Source organism: Rutilus rutilus, assembly GCF_951802725.1.
Source record: "Rutilus rutilus genome assembly, chromosome: 6".
Classification (NCBI taxonomy): Eukaryota; Metazoa; Chordata; class Actinopteri; order Cypriniformes; family Leuciscidae; genus Rutilus; species Rutilus rutilus.
Genome location: NC_140214.1, coordinates 6,779,992 through 6,790,101, shown reverse-complemented (window position 1 = coordinate 6,790,101; position 10,110 = coordinate 6,779,992).

Sequence of the window (10,110 nt, the reverse complement as noted above, 5' to 3'; positions counted from 1 at the left end):
CAGAGTGGGTTGGAGTCACAGGGGGATTACGCTATCATGGGGCTTAATAAAGCCGGCTCAGCCTGAGGGCTTACGGCTGCCGCCACACAGAGACGAAGACGGAGAAACAAAAAGGAGGAAGATGGAAATGGTACTTACTTGTTACTGCCTGGAAAAGCTTCCCAAGTTCATTTGTAGAGTCCAAACGCAACTATAGCAAATGCAATAGTCTCTAAAGAGAGTTTTGTATAAAGTGACCGTCAGTTTGTGAATGATGAGAGGTGAAGAGATAGCAGACGTCCATCATACTCCACCCTAAAAATGAAGGGATGCTGATCCATGTGAATGAAGGATGTAAAAGAACAACGGTGTTGACGATAGACAGGAAGAAGGGAAAAGGGGGAGGGAAGGGGGGAAAGGATATTTGGAAGGGGGGAAGAAAAGGAAAAAAATAGGATACAGCAGCCAATTAATGAAAACAACACAACACAGAAAAAGAAAAAGAAAAGAAAAAAAGAAATTATAAAATTCCAATGGCGTCCTAATCCAAAGAATATTCCAGCAGAAGTGGTCACTGAAAATCCGCAGGTGGCAATTCTCTGAATATCCTGTTCAGTTAACCACTCCAGAGTGACAGTCTATTGAGAGTCATGCTAATGCACATGCTCACACACTCGATCAGAGGTAACCTCAACCAGTGGACTCCATGTATGGCCTGAGAACTGAGTCCTACACGAGAATCTGCCATAAATAGACTGTGGGGGGTTGAGAGACCCAGGGATTGAATCAGCTGTTAGATCAACAACCTCACCAGACTATCAGAGATAGACACACACATGGACCAGACGGAACGCATAAGAGTAGGGATGGGTGAACGGAAATATCAATACTTCCGATATGATCACATAAAACATTGATCCTTTGAACATCAAAGTGTTTTGTTAAACTGTATTAAATTATTTAGCAATAAAATCAATGTGCATCATCAGTTGCAAGGAGCTAACAGTGAGTGTAGAATTCATTCAAATGGAATTGTGCAAGATTTGTTGTAAGTTTATTATGATAAAAAAAGTGGTTAAGTAATAAAAAAAATAGTTAATACATTTTTCAAAATTAAAATCAAGGTGCATCATGTTTCAAAGAGCAAATGGTGTAGCATTTATTAAAATAGAATTGTGTAATTTTTCTTGTGATCATTTCAATTAAAAGTAGTTATACTTTAAAAGTAGTTCGTTTATGAATTCAGCATTAAAATCAATGTGCATCATAAGTTGCAAAGAGCAAACTGGGATTTATTTAAACGGAATTATGCAAGATTTGTTGTAAACTTATTTCAAAGAAAATGGTTAAAAAAAAAACTAGCTAATATTGATCATAGATAATGAATTATTTTGCATTGAAATTAAGTGCGGCTTACATTTCAAGTGTAGCGTTTACTAAAATGCAATTGTTTATTTCAATTAAAAATGTTGAGAAATTATAAATATGTATGCTAATTTGCAATTTAGAAATGATGCATTATGACTAAAATAATGGGTTTCAATTATAATGCTTATAAAAACATTAACATTTTTTTTATCATCAGAAAAATCACAAAAAAAAAAGAATAACGACATTGCATCAAATGGGAAAAAAAGTGGACAAGGGACCATGGCTGTTATATTAATGTTGTCTCTTTGGCCTTGAGTGTGGCAGTGAATTCCGACTCATTGCCAGAGCAGATCAGGCTGCAGGTGGGCACAAAGCCCTGCTGGGTGATCTGAACCTCAGCTCTGAACAACTTTTATGACCAAGGTGGATTTCTGACCGGCACACAGTCACGCTGCCGCAGTGTCACTTTCATACACACTCAACCTGTTCAAGCTCATGACAAACTTACGAAACACCCTTGAATGTTTTTCTCACCAAAAACAGCAAAGGATGGCATCTGTTTGTGAATTTTATCATTGCACAACTTTATCCAAATTAAGACTCCAGGGAACTCAAAGTTATGCTTATAATTATAAACTCAGAAGTATGTCTATCCCAAAAGAAAACACAAGCACCCTTTTACTTTATAACCTAACTAAACACACCTTATTCTGACATATGGGTGAATTTCACAAAACCTGTCATTTTTGAGACCAATGATGATTTAAATAAAAGTATTATAGCATTTTATAGAGTAAAGAAAATAATTACTTAGAATATAATTAGTGAGCATATATAAAATATATTATTGATTTTCTGCAGAAATTTCTGTTTTATTAAAATTCACCCATTCAGGAAAAACTTCAACCACTTCAAAAGTTGCATGGCAACAGATAGATGGGGTAACAAGTGACTGTATCTAGAAAGTCCTATGAAAAAATTATAATAAACACTGTACACAAAGGAAGAGAGTCATCTGCTGGACAAATCATGCTATGACAATAATTAAAAGCAATGATAATTACTTTCTTAATTCATTTCTTGAGGTGAAGACTTGAAAAGATAAAAAATGAAATAAATAAAAAATATTGTTAATGTTGCAATCAGTAACTTTTCCTCATTAAATAACCCTATTTTTCCAGTTATGGATTAAATGAATCGCATAGATAGGGTAGCCTATTTATTAAACTTCTAGGCATTCGTATGCAAAAGTTGTCTTTGGTGATAATTGGCAGAGAAGCTGCTCCTTGTGTTTAAAACAGTAATGGATCAAACTGTTGCACCCAGGGCTGCGTTTCACAAAAGCATTGTAAGCCTAATCAACGTAGAACCATTGCCATCAACGGTCTCTACAATCAACTTAGCTCACAATGCTTTTGAGCAATGCTGCCCAGTACCAAGAACACCGGGGTCACGGAGTGTAAACTGAGACACTTATCCACTTGTCAATGGCCGGCTTCAATCACAGGGTCAAGGTGTTAGTCTTCATGAGCTTGATCCATGTCCACACATGCAGCATGGGACCAGGCAGAGGAAAGCTGATTATTGCCTCTATGGACTTCAATGCTAATGTAAACGCACTAGAGACAGACCACACTGCACTCATTCAAGCGGTTTAACTTCAGCTGCTTGAACAGAAAGCATGTGCAGTATTAAGTTGCATTTGTTCGGCCTGGTCATGTGCACCCAAACACACATACACACACATTCTGTACTGTATGTCCACAAGCAATATGGCTGTTTTTCTAATGCGCTTATAAGATTATAAAATAAGGCATTTATAAGCAGAAGTATAAGGACGTTTTTGTTTGAATTTAAACAACAGCACATAGGCTACTTAAATATCATTACTGTAAATCTATAACCTTAATTAACTTTATACAAGCAAATAAAGATGTATGTACTATGGTATAAATGGTTCCAACAGTCCAACTGCATCATCAAAGCATAAACATTTCTAAAATATTTTTGTGAAAATTTATTTTCAACACCTTTGTCTATAATTAAATTGAGTTAGGCCTATATTATATATAACCTGCTATATAGACTATACATAAAATCATGAAAACTCATATCAGCATCAGTAATTTCCTCTGAAGTGCTGAAAGTCATCTCTGGCTGGAAGTTATCATTTGCAAGTCCAGAAACTGTCAATGCAACTTTTTGACAACACAGTCACTAACATACACTCACAAAGCCTAGAGAAGTCCACAAACTAAACTTTTTGTCTAAAGTTAATATCAACACTATGAATCATATGTCCTGGAGTTTATGTCTCACATAAATAGTTTTTTTAAAACGTTTTTTAAACAATAATAAACACCTCATAAATATTACATACACTTTCAATTTACACTCTAGTACCAAATAACGTTGCAAAAGCGATATTCTTACCTTTAAAATTCTTACCTGTGCTTTTATTGCGTGTTTTTGGGGATTCTTTTTTCCGTTTGTTTCATTCACACCGTCTAAAAACGAACGTCCTTCAGTCCCGCGGGATCAAGCGTTTGGTGGCATTAATGCTGATAAACACGAGCTCGAGATTTCCTGTGAAATCAACCAATGACAGAACAACATTGCAATTGGTAGAAGCCGGGCCTACAGTACAGATGGTGGACAACCAGAATGAGACTTTTACCGCCGCCGTTCCCGCGGCGGCAAAATTGGGATGTGTATTTGCTGCCTTTTACCGCTGAGTGGCGCTGTAATCACAGACTTTGAAAAGTGTCAGTTTATTCTCTTTATGACGTAATCTGCCGCGGCAGTAATCTGAGCTGAGGCCACAGATAAATTCAAGATAAATATTGTGGTTAAACGAATTCAAATTCATTAAATTTAAACAAAGTAGACACACGTTAACATTGTGTGCCCAGTTTTTCTATACTTTAGAAAGGCTATGTCAATAGGTTACTTGTCATTTACTTCGTGTTATTTTAATGTGTTTGTAGATTTATTAACTGAAACATAACAGTGAAATAAATTAAAATAATTTACCGTAAAATTAAAACATTTTCAGGACTTGCAGTAGGCTACTAACCGATGTTAGTCGGTTTAAGCATTCTTTGTTATATTCAGAATTAAATAGGCTTACATGTTGTTATGATTATCAATTGAATTAATTAATAAAGAATCAACCACAATGCCTATTACTGCCGCGGCAAAAATAAACCAGTCGAATTTCAAAGTCGTTCGCGAAATGACTAACTATACCGGGTGGCGCAAGTGACAGGGCAAAACAGCAGCAACTGCGGCATTTTAAAAGGTAAGTTACCTATCTATTTAAAAAAATAAAAAATAAAAAAACTTTTTTCATTATTTGAACAAAAATGAGACTGATTGAATATGTAAAAATATAAACAAACAAAGCAGAGAATAAAACAAACTTTTAGGGAAAAAATATAGGCCTATTATGCTACAACAGAATTGGTTAACATTAACGAAAGCAAAATATGTAAAAATACATTAGTGTTTCGTGGCCGAATTCAAATCGGTTCAAATCCCGAACAAACAGTAGTTGATCTAGGCTAGTCAGACGGTAGCTCTGTGGTCAAAGCATTAACAATAGCCTCTCGGAGCTTCTAACGATCTGAGATCGAATCTCAGTGTAGCTGGCAGTGTTTATGTTTTTCCGTTCTTGATGCTTAAATATGCATCTGTTTATTAAAGTCAATCGTCTTGTTTAATTATCAATTGTACATTACAACATAAATTTGCTACATTCCAGAGCCGCTGCAAAGACGACACTGATGAATCTGATGATTGCACCAGAAAATGAAGATGATGAAGCTCGTCTTTAATCTGCTAAATTATTTTTTTGTGTGTGTGTGAATCATTCACGAGATTGAGATGACTGACAGTGATACCCGGCCATAGCAACGGAAGACATTTTTCAAAACAGATCGAACAAATCATAAAAATACTTTCAATACAGTATTGCTTTCAATTAAAAAATAAACAATGAAAATGTAAAAGAAAAAGAAAATTAATTAAGTTTGAAAACCCATCGCACATTTCAAGGTATGAATAAAGTGTCGGGACAGTTTATTTATTTAAACAGGGTTGCATCGATAGAGTTTATTCCCTTTGTGAAGCAAAATAAGAAACACAGAATCTTATTCTTGCAACATTTTAAATTTCTATTGTCAAAGAAATTGCAGCTAAATTATAAAATTAAAACGGTACAAAACGAAAAAAGTTCAAAGCAACAAATTAAGAACAGGCGTTTTTCTTTGCCTCTCTCGCGCTGGATATTTTTTTTACTAAGTTTGGTCTCCCTCACTGCGCGCGGCGGGTCTTTCTCGAAATTAAGCATTTCAGTGTAAAAAAACACCATACAGCTGATAATACTGTATATGTCGCTGTGTGTCATCCACACAAATCACGAAAGAAAAAACTGTAACAAATAGCTTTTGTTCCTTCAAAGATACAACATGCCTTGCTGAATTCACCTTACAATAAAACGAGGTGGGTCGCGAATTAAAGAGCTCTGTATCTGCTAAATTGAAATTGTGTGTGGAAAACCTTTAAATAGGCTACAATCAATAAAACTACAATATATAATTTAATAAGATATAGGGCCTACTGTACATAGGCTATGGACTTTTGGAGATTTTGAGATTAATTAATCCTTAAAAGAATGTTGCCTTTGCCTGCTCATCAGGCTGGCTCCGACACTCTCCATATGAAAGACGGAACATTAACACCTCTGTCCTGCACCCCCACGATAAAGCAACTATTGCCTTCTCCAAACCCCCCACAGGCTAGCTGAGTTTGCAAAACAAAACAAAGAGTTTGCCACTCGTCGTGGTGTGCCAAAACACTTCATTATAAACTTCAATATTTCATACAAAACAATCTCAAAACGCTTTGTGACATTTTGAAAAGCCGTGGATGCATTACTGCCACTGAAACCATGAACGCAACAGAATACTGGTTCTGATTTTATTGTTTGTCGTTTAAACGTCATATATATATATATATTTTTTTTTAATGGAACTGCTTTTGAAATTACGATTGGAATTATTATAGGCTACAGAAGTAAAGTCATTGTATAATATTTGTTCCTTAGTGTAAAATGGAAATGCATGGTGATTTTATTTTGTAAATAGGCTATAAGCAAAAAAACTATGTTTTAGAACTAGACAAATCTCTCTGCATCAACAATAGACTATAAAATGCATTAATAGGCTAATATAAAAATATCAGTCGTCCAAGTTAGTTCGGGATTCGAACCCGTGTCATCTAAATGATCGTAACGTAAGTTCAACCACTCGGCCACGATTCACTCGTTGCGACTTGGCCTAATGTTCCAGTGTGTGTTCGCTCACACGAGCGAGAAGCGCTCTTCATTCAAATGAACGCGCAGCCGCGTTTGTCGAACACTAATTCAACATGCCAGAATAAAACCTGGCTTTAGAACAATGCATAGCGCCACTCGTCGTGGTGTGCCAATTTTTTTTACAATAATTTAGTTTCATTTATTTCAGTGTTAATGTTTGAGTTAAAAAAATCCTTTACAAATTAAATTAACACAAAGTCGGCTATAAGAGTCCTTTATAGGCTATACGTAAAAAAGCAAAGGGCTTACAGTCTTAACATTTAGGCTACTTTGCTTAAATTCGATACATTTATTTTCAGTAGGGCCTAATACATTTGTAGGGATGTAATTTCAGTATGCTTTACCAATGCTATGTATTCAATTAAAGTTCCAAGAGGTCTGGTCTCTATATTTCCTTCCCAGCTGACACTAATATGCAAGTGCACAGCAAAAATCACAACGTGTGCTTGCTGCGAACGCAAGTTATTTAAGGTGTCTCAACTGTACACAGTCTACCCTACAATGTGAATTCGTTACAAGGTTTCATTTAATTAAATTAATGTGCAGCAATTTGTACAAATAGAGTCTATAGGCCTACTATACTGTTGTAGCCATTAAATAATCTCATTTAGTATCATATTTGTTAAAATATTATAATGTTATTTTTTTCCATCTATGTTGAATATGAAAAGTGGACAGCACGAGTAAGATAGGATGCATTATATCGAGAGATGGATATGGAGTGGGTCAGACATGATTTTGACCACTTCATTAAGTTTTGTTTAGTAGAAAACCTTTCTTTAAAGTGAATTTCGTTTTCTATAAATTGTATCTTGATTTAAAAAAAAAAAAATCATCAAAATTGCCTGGATTTAATAAGTAAGAGAAGCAAATATAACAGACACTAATCATGGAGGCGCCCGCGCGGTCACTTGCATTGCACGTCAGCTGGAGCGCATCTCATCCTCCTAACTTAACGAAACTCAGCGTATGCCTCACACAGACATGATAAATACATCAAATACACAAAGCTTGAAATGTCTTCAAACGAAATAATTCAAAACGAAAAGAAAAAGGCTACTCTCTGATTATGTCTTTATGTGCATTTCTCTCTAGGTGCGTTCACTACAAATATGGCGATCGTCAACTTCATCTTTGCAGTCACACTGTCAGAAAACACTAGTTTATTGATAAAATCAATGCACGCATCACCGGATTTACAAATACACATCTTGCTTGTTGCAGGCACACATTATGTCGAAAAAACGAAATATTATGTTGAAATAACATTATTATTAATAATACATCTTTTAGAATATTTGATTAAATGCTGATTGTTGCGCTTGTTCAATTTAATAAAATTAAAACTTAATTGTGATAATTAAAATAAATGAAAATTAAATATTTAGTGGCCAAGTTTTGCTAATTTATTATATAGGCTATTATATGCCTATTGCCTATATTAAGTAGGTCATATTAAGACAAGCCATATATTAATTAGTTATTTTAGCTATTTTAGTTATGAGAAAAAAAAATCTAACGAAATCTAAAATCTAAATCTAATAAATCAAAAAAAAAAAAAAAAAAAAAATCTAACGCCAGTTCAACATGCCAGAATAAAACCTGATTTTTGAACAATGCGTAACGCCACTCGGCCTGGTGTGCCAAAACACTACATTTTAAACTTCAATGTTTAATCCAAAACAATCTCAAAACGCGTTGTGACATTTTTTTAAAGCAGTAGCCTAGCCTATATAGCCTACATTAAGGGCATTGAAACCAGGATCTTAACTAAAACGCGTTCCGCGTAATCTCTCAAAAATTATGCCACACTACTCCATGTATTATTATTTTTATTTTTTTAAGGACTGCTTTTGAAATCACTATAAATTACTATGTAATTGTATCGCTCACGAGAGCTCTTCATTTATCTAATTCCTCAATAGAATAGTAAAAATATTCATCGTCATTGCTCCTAATATCGTCTCTATTTTTAACTTTTGATTCTATTTTTTCAGTTCTAAAATTGATTCTATCTTTGGTTCTATTCTGTTGTAGCCTAATAGGCCTATTTATATATGAAAAATATGCCTATTGGGCTTAGGGTTTTATATTTAACCCACTTACATTTTAAAATACGGCAATTGCTGCTGTTTTGCACAATGTCCCTTTGCGCCACCTGGCGGTCATTTCGGGAACGACTTTGAAATGCGGCTGGTTTATTTTCGCCGCGGTGATTTCGCCGCGGCAGCTGGCGCGGCGGTAATAGGCATTTTGGTTGTCCACCATCTGTAGTTGTCACACGGGGATAGTATATAGTCAAATGACCAATTGCGTCTTTTTCAAAGGTAGGCTACATGTTGAATCATGTTGTAATTTTAACATTAAGTTGTCACATGTTTTAGGCTATATGATGTTATTTTATTGGCTGCATTTTATACATTGCCGGTTCTGTTTGCCAAAAGAATGGTTTGGTAGGCTAGCCTATTTTCGTTACCTTTTCCATTTTTGTTGTTTTGTGTTTTATAATTATTAGGCTACTGTTTAAATTAGCCTGGAAATCTAATAAATAGTCTAATGTACATTTAAATACAGATATATTATGGGATGTCATAATAATCAGCGTGAGAAATATTCAGTGATGTAAAAAGTGTAATAAGTTTCCCCCTTTTTTTTCTTTTTTTTTATAAAACTTTTGTTTCTTCGTTCATTCATGCAAATTAATGCATTACTTTCTCTAAAAGGTCCTATCACCCTTGCCATTATCATGGTATTTAAGTCAATTTGCCAGTCAAATGGTGTCTAACTGATGTGTAAACTGACATGACATAATGGCTAAGTGTTTTTATTAATATAATCACAACTACAGTGTATTTAGTGACAGAGAACAGAGTCTGAGTTTGTGTGTGTCTGTGTTTTGTATCTGTTGGTGATTTTAGCACTTTTCTCTAGCCAGACTCCCACACTGAGCTGCCAGTTGGACCCAAATGTTGGCAAAATGTATTATCAATGGATCACAAAGTTGGCTCAACATTTCATGAATGTATCAGGCCAGTAGAGCACTTTACGAATGAAACAAAATTCTCTCAGCTTGCACAGTCTAGACTTGGAGGATGTCCATCTATTTTTTTCTACTATTTCATAATAACAGGCTATATTTATTGCACGTTTGAAATCATTAACATACTTTAACCTCAAACTTTTAATCATGTTCTTATGATTTTAAACCCATACTTCTAGTTGTGAAGAACTATACTATTTGCCTTGCTTAAAAAAATTCTATAAAACAATAAAGCCATTAGTTTTTTGTTTTTAAAATGTTTCTCATTCAACACTTATTGGTCAGTTACTTTGTCTAAGGGTTTTTAAACATACCAGTTCACCATTCCTCTTCTCAAAATGTG